We start from the raw sequence: 19727 nt of genomic DNA on the forward strand, positions 1-19727 counted from the left end.
GGCTGGGCCTGTGAGCCATGGCCGCTCAACCTGAGCGTCCGGAGCCTGTGCTCCACAACGGGAGAGGCCACACAGTGAGAGGCCCACGTACCGCAAAAAAAAAATTAAATAAATAAATAAATAAATAAAAAATAAAGATTTAAACTAGTCATAAAAAGTTCTCATAATAAGAAGCCAGACTGATATGGCTAAATTTCCCACTTTTAATGGTAACACATTATTTTTTAATTTTTAAAGTATTTTGGTATGAATTTTTAGGCATTTGAAATGAATTTTCCTAACCATCAATGCCTATTTATAAACTTCATTGAATACAAGTATGAAATGGTTGGAAAATGCAGGACTACATTTAGCAAAGAATAATATCCTCTTGTCAAAACAGAGCATCATACAACAAGAATACCAATGTAGTTTTTTTTTTTTTTAACATCTTTCTTGGAGTATAATTGCTTTACAATGGTGTGTTAGTTTCTGCTTTATAACAAAGTGAATCAGTTATACATATACATATGTTCCCATATCTCTTCCCTCTTGCATCTCCCTCCCTCCCACCCTCCTTATCCCACCTCTCTAGGCGGTCACAAAGCACCGAGCTGATCTCCCTGTGCTATGCAGCTGCTTCCCACTATCTATCTTTTTTATGTATGGTAGTGTATATATGTCCATGCCCCTCTCTCACTTTGTCACAACTTACCCTTCCCCCTCCCTATAACCTCAAGTCTATTCTCTGGTAGGTCTGTGTCTTCATTCCCGTCTTACCCCTAGGTTCTTCATGACCTTTTTTTTTTCTTAGATTCCATATATATGTGTTAGCATACAGTATTTGTCTTTCTCTTTCTGACTTACTTCACTCTGTATGACAGACTCTAGGTCCATCCACCTCACTACAAATAACCCAATTTCGTTTCTTTTTATGGCTGAGTAATATTCCATTGTATATATGTGCCACATCTTCTTTATCCATTCATCTGATGATGGACACTTAGGTTGCTTCCATCTCCTGGCTATTGTAAATAGAGTTGCAATGAACATTTTGGTACCTGACTCTTTTTGAATTATGGTTTTCCCAGGGTATATGCCCAATATAGTTTTAATAACAATTCTAGAACTGTTTCATACCAACACTGGTATAAAATCTTCACTACAACACAGCTAATCTAAATGTTTATACTTCACCATGGCATTAAATACGGATTTTTATCTCTTTATAGATTCTTTAGTTTGTTACTAAATCATTAACACTTCAAATAAAAAAAATCAGGTTTTTGCAGCTGGAAAAATGTAAGATTAAAATAGGATATTTAATGTAATCTAAAATTAAGTGGGCAAGTCAGTTAATCAAAGCACAACTTATAGAATGTCTCAAGCCACTCATCAAGGTCTCTTGTTTATAGTGTGCATATCTGTGATTAATTTGTGAATGTCTGAGATGCAGGAATTTACACATGGTGTTGGAGACAAGGTCTGACTGAAAATGTACTGTACTACTTGAAGGGGGAAAGGAAAAAAAGTGTAAAGCACTGAAAAATAAATTGCAGAAGAGGAGGATGCATAAAGAGGGTAAGCATTTATCAAACATGTTATACTACAGAGGGAAAAAGTTCCTTGTTGGTGGAGAATTTCCTGGGCTTTTTTGTACTATGCATAGATCATGTCAAGGTAAAAAATATCACAGATAAATACTGCATTGTATAATACAGTTGTTTGAATACAAATAAGGGAGAGATTTTAAATGTCAATGCATTATGGATATCACATGTGGCTTTTATTCTAATTAGTTTTGTTGATTTTAAGCTTGAAAATGATACCCAGGCTGCTAGTTGCTGAAATGATGATACCCTACTACAGCTGTGATTTCTTATAAAACATTCAATTCAGACCTTCAAATTCTAAACTAGAAAACTGTACACATCAATTTAGAAAGTTATTATGTAAGAATAGGTGAATTTTATTGACAGTTATTTTAATTGAAATATACTTAATTATTTAAAGTATAGTTGTGTTATTAAAAATATTGCTATATAGAATTTTTTTCTCTGAAGCTTAGCAAAATTACATATTTCAACTACAATGAATCTTCATTTGCTGGAAATAAACTATTTTCAAGTAATAAAGAGAAATATTATGCTGATTTTAAGAAGACTATATGCAAAGTGCTTAGTAATATAATTATCATTATGTTGTTGATTTATTTTCCAGACTCCAGCAGTATCAATTGGTGTCATTTAGGAACCACAAACCAAAATAAACATAAGTACCAACACCCATGCCACTCATAAGGTGAACAAAACAAAACAAACTCTCCAAGTAGGAGCAAAGGTTATGTAAACTATATTTAAGATCTAAATTAAAATATATTTAATTTCATATAGGCCATTTCCTTTGAGTGAATACTGCCTCTAACCAAGATAGAAAATTTGCTATGAAAGACTACTATCTAATTTTCAGACATTAACATTGAAAAAAGATAATATAACTGAAATAATAACACTAAAATTCAAGATACATGTTGCCTTCAAAAATGAATCCATTTTTTCACTGTTTCAGAAATAGTGAATTGAAGGGTCCAAAATATTATATATCATGTAGGAGTCAAGGTAGAGTTTTTTAAATTTAAAATTTTTGTCTCAAATATTACCTCCTTTCTTCACACAAGTTTTTATGCTTTGCTTTCCGTTTATTCACTTTTAGACTTCTACTACATTACTATCATCATAATCAAACAGTTTTACAACTCTTCCAAGATATATTAGAGTATGAGCTACTTTTGATCTGTCTGTGGATACAAAATGTTTCTACAACATGCAGGATAAGTTTTAAGGATTCCTTTTCAAAGTATTTGAAGTCTGATGTAAAAAAATTAAACTGAATAGACAAATTGAATACATAACTTTAAATGTAGAAAAATAAAAATCTGTACATTATTTCCAAAGAATTAAAAATTAAAAAGAATTACCTTGATGTTCATATTAGTAAAACTAAATTGCTTAAATCATAGAACTAGAAAAAATTAAAACTGTATCAATTGAACCTTACCACTTCCTACATTAATCAATGTAGATAATGAATATCTATATATTCTTAAATTATGACATGTAATCTCAATATAAGGAATTGAAAATAATAAAAAATAAAGTCTCTAAACCATTTTATTTAGATCAAAATTTCTAAAGGGGTGTTTTAAGATTATCTTATTTTGTCTAACTGGGTTCATATTAGGTTTTGAACACTTGAAAAGAGTCTAGGTCTTTCATTTATTCAACATATTTCTTTAAATCTCCAAGAAATACAAATATGTGTGTGTGTGTGTATGTGTGTGTATGTGTGCCAAAGAAGCATCTCCTTTTCTAGAGAAATTTTAGGAAATGTGTATACTTTACAAGCATGTAATAGGCAAGTCTTTTAAAGATGTACCTGTGAAAATATATAGTAGCCTTCAATGACCAGATTTCTTTTATGTAAACAAAATCCCTTATTTTTACTTTGCACTTCCCTTCTTTTTACTCATGGATTGTCCTGCTGGACAGTAGTTTTAAGACAGGATCTAATTTATTTTGCTAAACCAAGACTTGAAGAGTGGAACATCCACTCCAACTCTTTAGTTATCTTCAGGTCTCTTTTTAAAATACGTAAAACCAGATAATCCATCCAGATAAAAAAAATTCTGTGTTGGATATGTAATATAAGGAAAAATGCATAATTGAATTTCAATTCATATTTTTAAATTTGAAAGATTTGCTAGCTTATTATCCACTACAAACCTTTTGAGATGTAATAATCTAATTATTGGATATAGCAAAACATATTTCATATCTTTTCACTTCCTTTCATAGAACATTATATTTCCTATATTTTTAATGAACTGCATTTTAATATAATAAGCTTGTAACAGGGACATTTTAAGAAATATCTTTGTACTACCATAGCACTAAACTATATAAAGCTCCACCAAACCAGAAATATCTTTTAGAAGTTAGGACAATATGTGCTTTCACTAAATGGTTACTTTGTTTAACTTTTTTGTTTTTATTTCTCTCCTCCCCCCCCCCGCAGTGATGAAAATTATGCAACTGACTACGCATTTTTCTGGTTTTTACTCTCACGAAGTTCTTAATCTAAAGCTGCATTTTGGGACCTTAACTCCTAGTCTTATATTGTTCCCAATTCTGGAACCTTCAGTGGAATAAAAAATATAAACAAACAACTCACAGAAATAATTTGCCTTTATTAAACTCATCTATTTGTTTCCTACCAGTGTGTTGAAGTTACTGTGAGTTCCAGTCAATCTTCAAGTGGACTGAACAAACTTTTGATTTCACTAAAAAGACCATTTTTCTTTTCATATATTCCCAAATTTAACCCTTCTAAAATTACTGTGTTTGCATATTTTTAACACTGCTCTTTAAGTTGTAATTTAAGTTATGAATATGCAACAAATCAAGTTTCAAAACCAAATCTTGTGGATTAATACTGGTTTTGCTTTTTAAAATTAACAATGATTCAGAAACAACTGCTCTCTAGGCATATATTTATATGTAGCTGCAAGAACATAAAAGACTGTGCATTGTCTACCAATGCTATTCATTAAAATTTTCAGAGATGAAGAAAATGTCCTATATATATGCTATCCCACATGGAATCCACTAGCCACATATGACTAAATGAGCTTTTGAAATATAGCTAGCATGACTGAAGAAAATAAATTTAATTATAGTTAATTTTAGTTAATTTAACTGCATTTACAGTAATATGTGGTTAGTAGATACAATATTGGACAGCAAAGGGTTAGACTAATGCTTTCCAAAACCATTCTGATCATGACACACTATTAGTATATGAGTGTATTTATTTATAAACTAATTTACTAGGTATAGTATAAAATGTAAACAAAAAGATACTACAATTTTGAAATAAAGAAACATTGTCTTTAAACTGTTTTACAAATTATGATAGTTTCATGTTCTCATTGGCTAGTATTTTTGAAGATATAATATAAATATAAAATAATAAATTACATCTCCAATAACAAATGTAAGTGTGTACACTAGATAGTATTCTTAAGAGTCTTTAAGTTTTGGCTAATTTTTTGTCAGATTCTATTAAACTGTCACTTGTGATTGTCACTCTACAAGAGTAATGAGGTGCTCATATGAGGAACAGGTGAGATGTCAGCTCTGTAATTTATTGTTAGCCATGGGTATATTTATTGATATTATAATGAATCAATTACTAAGTTAAATATTAGGATCTGTAAACTAATTTACAAAACACATACAGTATATAATATTCTAAAAGAAAATGAGAGCCCCACTGTCAACACCTCTAAGTGGTAGAAAATTCATGTAACAGACATGGACTGTATGGTGTAGGTGAAGAAGTTCAAGTCTATAGATTAAATACTGGTAAAACAAAAATTTTCAAGAACTCTATAAAAACAGAAGCTCTAATATTTTCTTTCCACAATCAACAGTTTGATTAGTACACTTCTTATTTTTATTTATTTTATTTATTTTAAGTATATATAAAGTGGAAGTTTTGGATTATATCTGATCAGTATCCATTCTTCCTTCTGATTACTGTCTCAGAGTTTTCCTTTGGAGAATGACCTCTCTTCCACTTTTAGTCCATTCGGTGTAAGTGAAGCTAACAAATCACCATACCTGGACAATCAAACTCCCTTTTTCCCTGCATGGTTCAAGCTGACCTGAAGTGACATTGGATGGAGCTCTTGAGAAAGTGAAATATATGTTATGAGATACTCTAATGAGAAGTACCTACTTTAGAATATTACTGAGAGAGGAGAGAGAGCATCCTGAACATCTATATCTAGCTATGCCTGAAATCTATGCTTAATTTTTCAGTTATATAAGTCAATACATTCTCTTCATTTTTTAAGCCAGTTAAGTTTCTTATCTCCAACCGAAAATACGCTGAATAACAAAGAGTATGCTTTATTAGATATATTAACACCAGAGAGAAAAAATAGCCAAAAACTTCCCAAATTTGATAAAAATCTACACATTCAAGAAGCTCAACAAACTCAAAAAGAAAATATACAAAGAGTTCCACAACTAGATATACTAGAATCAAATTGTGGAGATCTGAGGACAAAAAGAGAACCTTGAAAACAGCAAGACAGAAGCCATTCATAACCTATGAGGGATTAATAAGATTAACAGCAGATTCTTCATCAGAAACCGTGGAGACCAAAAGGGAGTAGGATGCTAAAACTTAAAATAAAAACAAAAACAAAAAAATCCTGTCAGCCAAGAATTCAATATCTGCCAAAACTATGCTACACAAATGAGGGAGAATTAAGACATTCCTAGATAAAAAAAAAAGCTGAAAATGTTCACTAATAGTAGAACTGCCCTAGAAGAAATATTAAATTTCTTCTAATATTAAAGGGAATCCTTTAATTGAAATGTAAGGACATTAGAGAGTAAAATAAAGCCATATGAAGACAAATAACTCTAGTAAAGGTAACTATATAGCTAAATCTAAAATCCACTATTATCATATTCTTAGTTTATAACTCACCTTTTTATTTCCTATATGATTTGAGAAACAAATAAATAAAATTTAAAATCTAAGTTAATAGCTAAGTAATACATAAAAATGCTATTTTTGACAACAATAACACAGGAGGGCAGAGTTTTATAGGAACAGAATTTCTATATGTTACTAAAGCTAGGTTGGAATTGATTCAAATTAGATTGCTATGAATTCAAGATTTTAATTGTAATCTCCATGATGATCACTAATAAAATATCTAAAAAATATACACAAAATTAAGAGAAAATAAATTTTTAAAAGTACACTATAAAAATAATTAAACCACAAAGAAAGGCAGTAATAGAAGAAAAGAGGAATTAAAAATGTATAAGCCATACAGAAAATAAATTATAAAATGTCAGGAGCCCTTCTTTATTGGTAATTATGTTAAATGCAAATGGATTAAACTCTCCAATCAAAACACAGACAGAGTTTAGCAAAACTGATTTTAAAAAGTCATGATCCAGCTATATGTTGTCTATGAGAGATTCAGACACAAATCAATTTAAAGTAAAAGAATGAAATGTATATTCGTACAAATAGTAACCAAAAAAAAAGAGCTGGTGGTAGCTATATTAAAGTCACAGAAAATAGACTTTAAGGCAAAAACTGTTACCAGAGGCAAAGAAAGATATATTATATTGATAAAAGTGTCAGTCATTGAGAAAATATAACAATTATAAATATATATGCACTAAACAACAGAACTCCAAGACATATGAAGCTAACATTGACAGAATTGAAGGGGGAAATAGATGCTTCTACAATAATAGTTGGAGACCTCAGTACACTACTTTAATAATGGATAGTACATCTAGGCAGGAGATCAATAAGGGAATAAATGACTTGAACAACACTATATACCCACTACACCTAATACATATGTAAAACCTCCACCACCAACAGCACAATACACATTCTTTACAAGCACACATGGAACATTCTCCAAGATGACAGTATTTTAGGCCAAAAAACCAAATTGAAATAAATTTTAAAAGATTGCTATCATGCAAACTATCTTCTCCAACCCCAATGAAATAAAGCTAGAAATCAATAATAGAGAAACTAGAAAATTCACAGTTTTGTGGAAATTCAAGAACATACTCTTGAACAACCAATAAGTCAAAGTAGAAATCACAAGGGAAATTAGAATATACTTAGAGACAAAAGAAAATACAACATACCAAAATTATGAGATGTAGCCAAAGCAGTTTTAATAGGGAAAATTAAATTAGTAAACACATACATTTTTAAAAAACCCTCAAATTAATACCCAATATTTACACATTAAGGAACTATGAAAAAAAGAGGAAACTAAAACATAGCTAGCAGAAGAAAGGGTAGACTGAAGATTAGAACAAAGATAAGTGACATAGAAAATAGAAAAGTCCAGAGAATCAAAAACAAGACTTGGTTTGTTAAAAAGATTTTTTAAAAAATTAACAACCTTTTAGCTAGACTGACAAATATATTAAAGAAACAAAGAAGATATGAATAATTAAACTCAGAAATGAACATGTGGACCTTGCTACGAACATTATAGAAATAAAAGGATCATAAGAGAACACTATGAACAATTTTACATCAACAAATTAGATAACCTAGATAAATGGATAAATTTCTACAAACACAAATTACCAAAAACAACTCAAGAGGGTATAAAAATCTCAGCAGACCTATAAAGAGATTTAATCAATAATTTAAAAGCCTTCTAACAAAGAAAATTGGTGAATTCTACTAAATGTTTAAAGAATTAACACCACTACTTCTCAGACTCTTCTGAAAAACAAGGAGGAAGAAGAAACAACATTTAACTTGTTCAATGAGGCCAGTATTTTCCTGATACCAAATTCAAAGAAACCACAAGAAAACTACAGAATAATATCCATTATGAATATAGACACAAAAGTCCTCAACAAAATACTAGCCAAGAAAAAAAATCTAACAGCATATTTTAAAAGCATATTGACTATGGTCACATGGGACTTATCCTCGGAATGCAAGTTTTGTTCAATATAAAGCAATCAATCAATAAAATACACTTTGTTAACATATATTATTAGTAGTATATTAAAACATAAAGAGAAAAACACAAAAAAATCATATCAATTGACAGAGAAAAAGCATTTGACAAAATCCAAGACTGTTCTATGATAAAACCACTCAGAAAACTAGGAATAGAAGGGAAGTACCTCAGTATGATAAAGGAAACTTACCCCCAAAAATCCACAGCTAACATAACACTCAATGCTGAAAGAATGAAACCTTTCACCTTAAGATCAGAAACAAGACAAGTATGCCCACTTTCACCAATCTTATTCTACTGGACTAAAAGTTCTAGTCAGAGCAATTATGCAAAAGAACAAATAAAAGTCCTCCAAATTGGAGAGGAAGAAGTAAAATTATTTCTATTAGCAGATGACATGATCCAATATAAAGAAAATTCCAATAATCCACAAAAATACTGTTATAAAAAAATTTAACAAATATGCAGTATACATACATACAAATAGTGATTGGATTTTATATACAAGCACTGAACAGAAGAAAACTGAGAAAACAATTACATTTATAAAAACATCCAAAAAATAAAATAACTAGGAATAAGTTTAACTGAGATGAAAGATTTGTATACTGAAAATTACAAAACATTGCTGAAAGAAATTAAAGAAAACTTAAGTAAATGGAAAGTTACCTGTGTTCATGAGTTGGAAGACTTAATATTGTTAAGATGGCCATATTACCCAAAGAGATCGATAGATGCAATGCAATCCCTAATCAAAATTCCAACACCTTTTTTTTTTCAGTAATGGAAAAGCTGATCCTCAAATTCATATGGAATTAAAAATAGTTCCAAGTAGCCAAAACAATCTTGAAAAAGAAGAACAAAGTTGGAGGGCTCACACTTCCTGATTTCAATACTAACTACAAAGCTACAAAAAACAAAACAGAGTGGTACTGGTAGAGGACAGATATATAAACCAATGAAATAAAATTGAGAGGTTGTTTATTTTTTATTGAAAGATAGTTGATTTATAATATTATATTAGTTTCAGGTGTATAGCATAGTGATTCAGTGTTTTTACAGATTATAGCCCATTAAAAGATAGTGGCTATGATTCCCTGTGCTATACAATATATATCCTTGTTGCTTATCTATTTTATACATAGTAGTTTTTGTCTTTTAATCCCATACCCTTACACGCCACTCCCTCTCCCCTCTCTGGTAACCACTAGTTTTTTTCTGTATCAGTGAGTCTGTTTCTATTTTGCTATATACATTTGTTTTATTTTTTAGATTCCCACATATAAGTGATATCATACAGTATTTGTCTTTCTTTGCCTGATTTATTTCACTAAGCATAATATTCCCTAGGTTCATCCACATTGCTGAAAATGGCAGAATTTCATTCTTTATATTGCCAAGTAATATTCCATTATTTTAATATATGTATATATACATACACACCACATCTTCTTTATCTACTAATCTGTTGACAGACACTATGATTGCTTTCATATCTTGGCTATTGTGATTGTAAATAGTGCTGCTATGAACATGGGGATGCATGTATCTTTTTGAATTAGTGTTTTTTACTTTTCTGGATATATACCCAGGAGTTGAAATGCTGGATCATATGGTAGTTCTATATTTAGTTTTTTGAGGAGCCTCCATACCATTTCCCATTGTGGCCACAACAATTTCTATTCCCACCAACAGTGTTCAAGGGTTCCCTTTTCTCCACATCCTCCCCAACATGTGTTATTTGAAGACTTTTTGATGATAGCCATTCAGGTAAGGTGATATCTCGTTGCTTAGAGGCTAGGGAAAAAACTTTACATACATGAATCTTTGGGGAATTTTTAACAATAAACGCTGAGACCATTCAGTGGGGGAAAGAATAGACTCTTCTGTGGTGCTAAGACAAATGGATATCCTCATGCAAAAGAATAAAGTTGTACTCCTACCTCATACCATATACAAAAGTTAACTCAGAATAGACCAAAGACCTAAATATAAGCCCTAAAGCCATAAAACTCTTAGAAGAAATCATTGGGGTGTACAAAAAGACATTGCTGAGAAAGTGAAAACATAACTTATAGAATGGGAGAAATATTTGTAAATCATGTATCTGATAGGGTATTCCGAATATATAAATAACTCTTATAACTCAATGACAAAAAGACAAATATCCCAACTAAAAAAATGGGGAAAGGACTTTAATAGGCATTTCTCCAAAGTAAATATACAAATTCTTGGCAAGCACAGGAAAAAATGTTCAGCATCATCAGTCATTAGGAAAATACAAATCAAAACCACAATAAGGTTCCACTTCACATCCCCTACAGTGGCTGTAATAATGAAAGAAATTAAAGAAATAAATAAAGAAAAAAGTATGAGGATGTGAAACAACTGGAAACCTCATCGCTGCTGGATGGAATATAAAATGTTTCATATGCCATGGAAAATAGTTTGGCAGTTCCTCAAAAAGTTAAACATAGAATTAGCATATGTGGTCAACATTTTTAATCATCAATGCAATGCAAATCAAAATCACAATGAGATATCACCTCACACCTTTTAGGAAGGTTATTATCAAACACACAACAGATTAAAAAATGCTGGCAAGGATGTGGTGGTGGGAGTATAAACTGGTACAGCCACTATGGAAAAGAATATGGAGGTTCCTCAAGAAATTAAAAGTAGAACTACCATATGATCCAGCAATCCCACTTCTAGGTACATATCCAAAGGAAACAAAACTATTATCTCAGAGATATATCTATACTCCCATGTTCACCGCAGCATTATTCACAACAGCCAAGGTATGGAAGCAACCCAAGAGTTCATCAACAGATGCATGGATCAAGAAACACACAAACACACACACACACACACACACACACACACACACACACACACACACACACACATTATTCAGCCTTTGAAAAAAAATCCTGTCATTTCCAACAACATAGATGATTATGGAGGGCATCAAGTGAAATAAACCAGAGAAAGGCAAATACTGCATGGCATCATCTACATGTGGAATTTAAAAAAGAAATCACCTTATAGCAGCAGAGAGTAGAAAAGTGGTTACCAGGCGCTGGGGAAAATAAGGAGAGGTTGATAAAAGCATACAAACGTTCGGCTATAAGATGAATAAGGTCTGAGGACCTATTGTAAAATATGATGACTGTGGTTGACAACACTTTATTATATAATTGAAATTTGCTGAGAGTTGAACTTAAAGGTTCTCACCAAATTAAAAAAAAAAAGAAATATGTAAGGTGATGGATGTGGTAATTAACCAGATGGTGGGAATCTTTTCACAAATATGTATATCAAATCACCTCAATGTACACTTTAAATATCTTACAATTTTATTTGTCAGTTATACCTCAATAAAGCTGGAAAAAAAGAAAGCCAAAATAAAAAACAAGATTGAAAGAAAGAAAAACTAGATACAAGGAGAAATGTTGAGAGGATGTTGCTCTCATCCAAGGAGATAAAGGTAGCCTAGGTTGAAACAAGGTAATGGAGATAATAAAACCAGATGACTTAGATTTTAGAAGACAGAATTGACAGGATCAAGTTCCAGAACAAAAGAGTCTTTATGAATTCTCTAATTATTCTAGAGGTTGCTATTAGTGTACTTCTGATAGTCCCTTAGGTCTCTCTGGGTTTTACTTCTACTATGTACCCTATTGTGTTTACATATAATTAAATTAAAAAATATACTCCCAGCTTTATGCCTGAGATAAAAATCCATCTTAATTCAAAATATCAGGAAGGGACTGACCCTGCAGTTAGTTCCTCAGTTGACCATGGTGTGTGGATACCTAAAAGCCAATTGAAAGTTATTATGACCTCTGATTGACAGGTTAAGCTATGTCTCAGGGAAACTCTGAAGAATCGGTTACTAATGACAGTCCAGTTTGTTAAATATGTTTCATCATTTTTAAAAATTTATTATTTTGAAGTATACTTGTTTTACAATGTTGTGTTAAATAAGTTTTAAATAGTCTCTATTACTTAGGTTATTACACAGAAAGTTTCACTATTATTTTACAGACCATTTACCATAGGTATTTTACATGTAATTTTAGATGAAGAAATTATGTGTACCTTAAAGAGTTGAGCTGCTTTCTAATAAGGAGGAATCCTGAAGGGCAAACTATTATTTTAATAGGCTGTTGGAACCCAGGTGATGAGTGAGCCAATGCAGGTGGTATAACACAAGTCGTCTTGCTTGACTTGCAAATCCTGCCAGTCTGTTCCCATTATCAGCATTGCGCTCTCTTATAATGAAAAACATCACTCATGAAAACAATATGTCAAGGGCGGGGGGGCTGGGGAAGAGCAGATGACTCAGTAAGTCTGGCCACGTGTAACTTCCGTGACTCTAAGTAAGAGTACAAAGAAAATAGGATCTACTGGAAGCCACGTAAAGCAGGACACAGACATAAGAAGGCCCCAAATAGGGGTTTATTTTGAGACTCTTTAATCTCAACTGTGTTTTTTGAGTCATGGTGTCAACATGAAAAGGCTGATAACAAATTCTGCCTCTTATAAGGACTCAGTTCAGAGTATACTTCTAGGAAGGTTAGGACCTTCCAACCTGTCATGTCATTTAAGTGAACAGGCAGCACACAGAAATTGGTCTGTGGAATACAGTGCCAGCTCTGGAGAGACTCCAACAATTCTCCACAGACAAATGAGCATCAAGCAATTTCTCAGTTTCACACGATTCTATCTGCAGTCCCTCTGAATAGATCTAGGTTACAGTCTTTTGGAGCACCATGAGCCTGGGCTTTCTAGAATAGAAAATCTGCCCATCTGGTTATGACTCAAAAGTTCCTAGTCTAGTACTTAACAAGGATTCTGTACAGCACCCATTTTGAAAGAAATGTCCATACTACGCCAGATTATATTGGGCAAAAGCTGCGAGGTCAGTAAGAAACTTAAATGTACAGACTAAGTTTCCATATGAAATTCCAAAACCAAACTGCCTTCCTGTCAACACACACACCACACACACATGCACACACACACGCACACACACACAGGCCTATCTTTGGAAGGAGATGATTAGAAACAGGGTTAAAGAAGAGTCTATAAAACTCTAAGAACACTGAAATGTGAATTGATTATACCGCCACAAGGGAGTATGTCAGCCCTACCTTGTTCACCATTATCAGATAAATTTAGCACTTTCTTTGAGCTCATCCTGCCTAAGCTTATTTCCTCTAAACCAATTCCCAGACCCAATTAACATTTTTACCCAGTGAAATTTTCCCATACAAAACAATTCCTGACTGTGAATTACTGCATGAAATAAACATTCATTCCTTTTTCTCATCTTTTTAAAAACATTCCCTCATAAGGCACTCAACTTCATGGCTTTCCTAATGTGAGTATACTTATTCACTCAATCAAAAGAGAATGACAACTGTAACGAAAATACACTGAGCTCAGCTTTGGCTTGGGTGGACTGAGAAATGAAAACAAATTTAAGAGTATAATCCATATTCTAGTTTGGAAAACAACATGTGCAGAAAAATGCTACAGAAGAATAAAGGTTATGTGATAGCAATTAAAATGCCCACTGAATACAGAGTTAAGACAAAGTAAAAATAATAAGTTTCTCATATAATACACATATTTTTTCTGACAAATATTCCAGTCTTGTTTTCTCAAAAATATAGAAACATTATTGTATTGTGTTCATTTTGTATATATATGCACTAGTAGTTTTACCTCATTTAATGTACCTAATCTATATCTGTGATACCTTTTATATTAATATTAGATTTTTTTAAATTTAATATACATTGGTATGGGTATACTATGATTTCTAAGTTAGAATCACCAACTTTAAATATTGAACAGTTATTAAAACATAAATCTCAACTATCAGTGTTCTTTACTTTTAATTGCACAATGACAAGAAACGATCTCATGTAGAATTTAAATTTTACTTTAAAACTGCATCCATGGATTCTTTTTTCATGTTTAAATAATTGTGTTTTCAGGACTTTTCAAGTAAAATAAAACACTTTTCATCTTAAGAGATCATGAAAATGGGTTAACCTTTTTATGAATGAATTTGCTTTGACACTGCCAAGCAGTTGTAATTGAAAACTGCTTTGATAATAAACCCTACAAATTAGGTTCAAGATAGAAATTCTGACAGTCTGTTTACCATAGCAATTGGTAAGTATGTTTAAAAAACCAACTTTTGATATCTTGAAATTTCTCCTGCTTATACATCTACCAGGGCATCTGTTTCCCTTCGCAAGCCATGTGGGGTGGAATCCCCTCAGGCTTCAGGGTGTCTAAACTAAAAGAGTTATGGTCACTACATTGCCTCTGATTTGAATACTAAATGACGTATCAATGTCAGCACATGTTAAAGGGAGTCTGGGACCTGGATAATTGGTCCTAAAGGTACAAATATACCTTCTTTTCCAGTTGTCTAAGTTTTAAAGTTTGAGTTTAAATCTCAGAAAACTGAAAAATAACATAAATTGTTCCTGGTATTCAAGGATAACAGTGTTTATATGCTAGATGTCCATCTTTATTACTTGTCACCTGACTCCAAGACTCTCTATGAGAAAGTGAATTAATTCAAGACAAGACACGATCTCTGCAGTTAAGGAACTTGCAGGCTTCTTAGAGACATGGACATATAAACTATTAGTTGTAAGGCATTTAAAAAAGTACTCATAAAAATTTCTAAAATACTATGAGTACTCCAAAAAGAAAGTCATTAATTGTATAGTTTGGGTTGAGGACAAATGCCTCCATGGAGGAAAAGATTTTGAGTAGCTTCTTGAAATACAACTACAAAATTTCTAGGCAGATAAGAGGAGGAAAGGAAACCTAGAATTTTAAGACAGTATGAGAAACAAAAGCAGAGAGACAAGAATAATAGATATTGCACTAAAGGACAAGTATTTCAGGACACTGATGCCTAAGCTTGAAGGGAGGGTGGAGGGTAAGAGACATCAACCAGATCATTTCTAGAGCATTTTTAAAATTTTAAACATTTCTTTGTACTGATAAAATATTTTCATTTACTTGTTAGATATTGTTTGATATTCTTTCATCTTTCCCATAGTGACAGTATACATTGGAGAGGAAAGAATCCCAGGTTGCAATTGCTAGGTAAAAGTATATCCTTGGGAAAGTCATCTACAGTTGTATACCTCAGTTTCCTCATCTTTTAATTAGGGAGAATAATCCAGACAACCTCTGCAGTACTCATTAGTGGTACAATTGATCTAGAGGGTGGAAAGCATAAGTCTATTTTTTTTAATCATTATTTTGGTCAAATGTATAGATTCACAAATGATTCTCTGCACTTGCATGCATTTTTTACATTCCTCTATAGAGAAATCATACAAAAATATAATTCAGTATATAGAGTCAATGAAGAACAGAACAAATACTGGAGGCCTCATCTAATTTCTGCATTTGATTCTCAAGCTTGGTGTAGATCTTCCTTTCAGCCATGTGAAAAAAGATGCCTTGTCAATTATTTCATTCTCATTATTAAAAAATACAAAAAGCACCAGGGCCTAAGCAAAACTTTCTTTAGAACTGAATCTTAAAATTAAATTTCTCCCAAACACATTCTATGAGGCCACCATCACCCTGATACCAAAACCAGACAAGGATGTCACAAAGAAAGAAAACTACAGGCCAATATCACTGATGAACATAGATGCAAAAATCCTCAACAAAATACTAGCAAACAGAATCCAACAGCACATTAAAAGGATCATACACCATGATCAAGTGGGGTTTATTCCAGGAATGCAAGGATTCTTCAATATATGCAAATCAATCAACGTGATAAACCATATTAACAAACTGAAGGAGAAAAACCATATGATCATCTCAATAGATGCAGAGAAAGCTTTCGACAAAATTCAACACCCATTTATGATAAAAACCCTGCAGAAAGTAGGCATAGAGGGAACTTTCCTCAATATAATAAAGGCCATATATGACAAACCCACAGCCAGCATCATCCTCAATGGTGAAAAACTGAAACCATTTCCACTAAGATCAGGAACAAGACAAGGTTGCCCACTCTCACCACTCTTATTCAACATAGTTTTGGAAGTTTTAGCCACAGCAATCAGAGAAGAAAAAGAAATGAAAGGAATCCAAATTGGAAAATAAGAAGTAAAGCTGTCACTGTTTGCAGATGACATGATACTATACATAGAGAATCCTAAAGATGCTACCAGAAAACTACTAGAGCTAATCAATGAATTTGGTAAAGTTGCAGGATACAAAATTACTGCGCAGAAATCTCTGGCATTCCTATATACTAATGATGAAAAATCTGAAAGTGAAATCAAGGAAACACTCCCATTTACCATTGCAACAAAAAGAATAAAATATCTAGGAATAAACCTACCTAAGGAGACAAAAGACCTGTATGCAGAAAATTATAAGACACTGATGAAAGAAATTATGGATGATACAAATAGATGGAGAGATGTACCATGTTCTTGGATTGGAAGAATCAACATTGTGAAAATGACTCTACTACCCAAAGCAATCTACAGATTCAATGCAATCCCTATCAAACTACCACTGGCATTTTTCACAGAACTAGAACAAAAACATTCACAATTTGTATGGAAACACAAAAGACCCCGAATAGCCAAAGCAATCTTGAGAACGAAAAATGGAGCTGGAGGAATCAGGCTCCCTGACTTCAGAGTATACTACAAAGCTACAGTAATCAAGACAGTATGGTACTGGCAGAAAAACAGAAAGATAGATCAATGGAACAGGATAGAAAGCCCAGAGATAAACCCACGGACATATGGTCACCTTATCTTTGATAAAGGAGGCAGGAATGTACAGTGGAGAAAGGACAGTCTCTTCAATAAGTGGTCCTGGGAAAACTGGATAGGGACATGTAAAAGTATGAGATTAGATCACTCCCTAACACCATACACAAAAATAAGCTCAAAATGGATTAAAGACCTAAATGTAAGGCCAGACACTATCAAACTCCTAGAGGAAAACATAGGCAGAACACTCTATGACATAAATCACAGCAAGATCCTTTTTGACCCACCTCCTAGAGAAATGGAAATAAAGACAAAAATAAACACATGGGACCTAATGAAACTTCAAAGCTTTTGCACAGCAAAGGAAACCATAAACAAGACGAAAAGACAACCCTCAGAATGGGAGAAAATATTTGCAAATGAAGCAACTGACAAAGGATTACTCTCCAACATGTATAAGCAGCTCATGCAGCTCAATAACAAAAAAACAAACAACCCAATCCAAAAATGGGCAGAAGACCTAAATAGATATTTCTCAACAGAAGATATACAGACTGCCAACAAACACATGATAGGATGCTCAACATCTTTACTCATTAGAGAAATGTAAATCAAAACTACAATTAGATGACATCTCACACCAGTCAGAATGGCCATCATCAAAAAATCTAGAAACAATAAATGCTGGAGAGGGTGTGGAAAAAAGGGAACACTCTTGCACTGCTGGTGGGAATGTGAATTGGTACAGCCACTATGGAGAACGGTATGGAGGTTCCTTAAAAAACTACAAATAGAACTACCATATGACCCAGCAATCCCACTACTGGGCATATACCCTGAGAAAACCATAATTCAAAAAGAGACATGTACCAAAATGTTCATAGCAGCCCTATTTACAATAGCCCGGAGATGGAAACAACCTAAGTGTCCATCATCGGATGAATGGGTAAAGAAGGTGTGGCACATATATACAATGGAATATTACTCAGCCATAAAAAGAAATATTTGTAATGAGGTGGATGGACCTAGAGTCTGTCATACAGAGTGAAGTAAGTCAGAAAGAGAAAGACAAATACTGTATGCTGACACATATATATGGAATTTAAGAAAAAAAATGTCATCAAGAACATAGGGGTAAGACAGGAATAAAGACACAGACCTACTAGAGCATGGACTTGAGGATATGGGGAGGGGGAAGGGTAAGCTGTGACAAAGTGAAAGAGCGGCATGGACATATATACACTACCAAACGTAAGGTAGATAGCTAGTGGGAAGCAGCCGCATAGCACAGGGAGATCAGCTCGGTGCTTTGTGACCGCCTGGAGGGGTGGGATAGGGAGGGTGGGAGGGAGACGCAAAAGGGAGGGGATATGGGAACATATCTATATGTATAACTGATTAAATTTGTAAAATAAAAAAAATTAAATTTCTCATTGTTAATGGGATTATCACGTGATGAAGTGGGCAATATTTTGAAGTAATTGTTGTGATTAATGAAACAGTACTTTTACTGACTATAGACTAAATCAATTATAAAACTTTTAATCATAATAATATAATGGCATTTCACTGAAGTATTAAACTAAAATGGATTGCCATTATTCAAAGCAAAGTTTGGAGATCCTGATGGAAGTATCTTTGCTCTTTTATAAATACTCTTTGCTGAGCTGGCATTTTGATAAATGCTGGATAGAAAAGAAACTAAGTATATGATACTCATATACAATTAACACAAATATTATCTTAATGGGCATATTTATGGTAGAAAATATCCCTAGAAAAAAATGCAGATATGCAGACCAGACGTAGAAATAAAAGAAGATGTGTGTCCTACTCTCTAGAAACTAACTTGTGTAGAAGAAGAGAATTTGGAGTTGGAACTTTGTATTTCTTAGTAATGTCACATAGATATGACTTAAATAAATTTCCAGAGTAGGTATAATAAAGAGAAAAATCCAATGAAGTTGAATTTTTCTTCCTTCTTTTTTAGGTATTTCCTCAGTTCAAATTAGTGTCAATCAATATATTACTGTGCATAGCATATAGTTACCTATGTATGCACTTCTCCCCTGATACCACAAATTATAAAATATAGATTATAAAGTATAACTGTCTCCAGTAGAATATGAAACCAAATTAGAAATTTGGGGAAAAAATTTAACATTTAATTTTGGAGTACTGCATTGAAAGAAACTAACTTAATGGGAAAAATAGGAATAAAAGGCAACTGTTGTACTAGGTCAAATGACATTTTGCATGTATTACTATATTTTAAAATGACCCTAATAATTGAATTTCCATGTGTAAGCTTTCTGAAATAACATGGTTTATTCTCACATGATATTAATAAA

General features: G+C 32.6%; 1 protein-coding gene across 1 annotated transcript in view; it reads right to left on the reverse strand.

The window, feature by feature from the left end:
• The window catches only part of LRP1B (LDL receptor related protein 1B), a 1545691-nt gene that overhangs the window by 1113105 nt on the left and 412859 nt on the right, over window positions 1-19727 (reverse strand). The gene's annotated exons all lie outside the window — the stretch shown is intronic.

This window comes from Mesoplodon densirostris, chromosome 8, assembly GCF_025265405.1.
Source record: "Mesoplodon densirostris isolate mMesDen1 chromosome 8, mMesDen1 primary haplotype, whole genome shotgun sequence".
Taxonomy (NCBI): domain Eukaryota; kingdom Metazoa; phylum Chordata; class Mammalia; order Artiodactyla; family Ziphiidae; genus Mesoplodon; species Mesoplodon densirostris.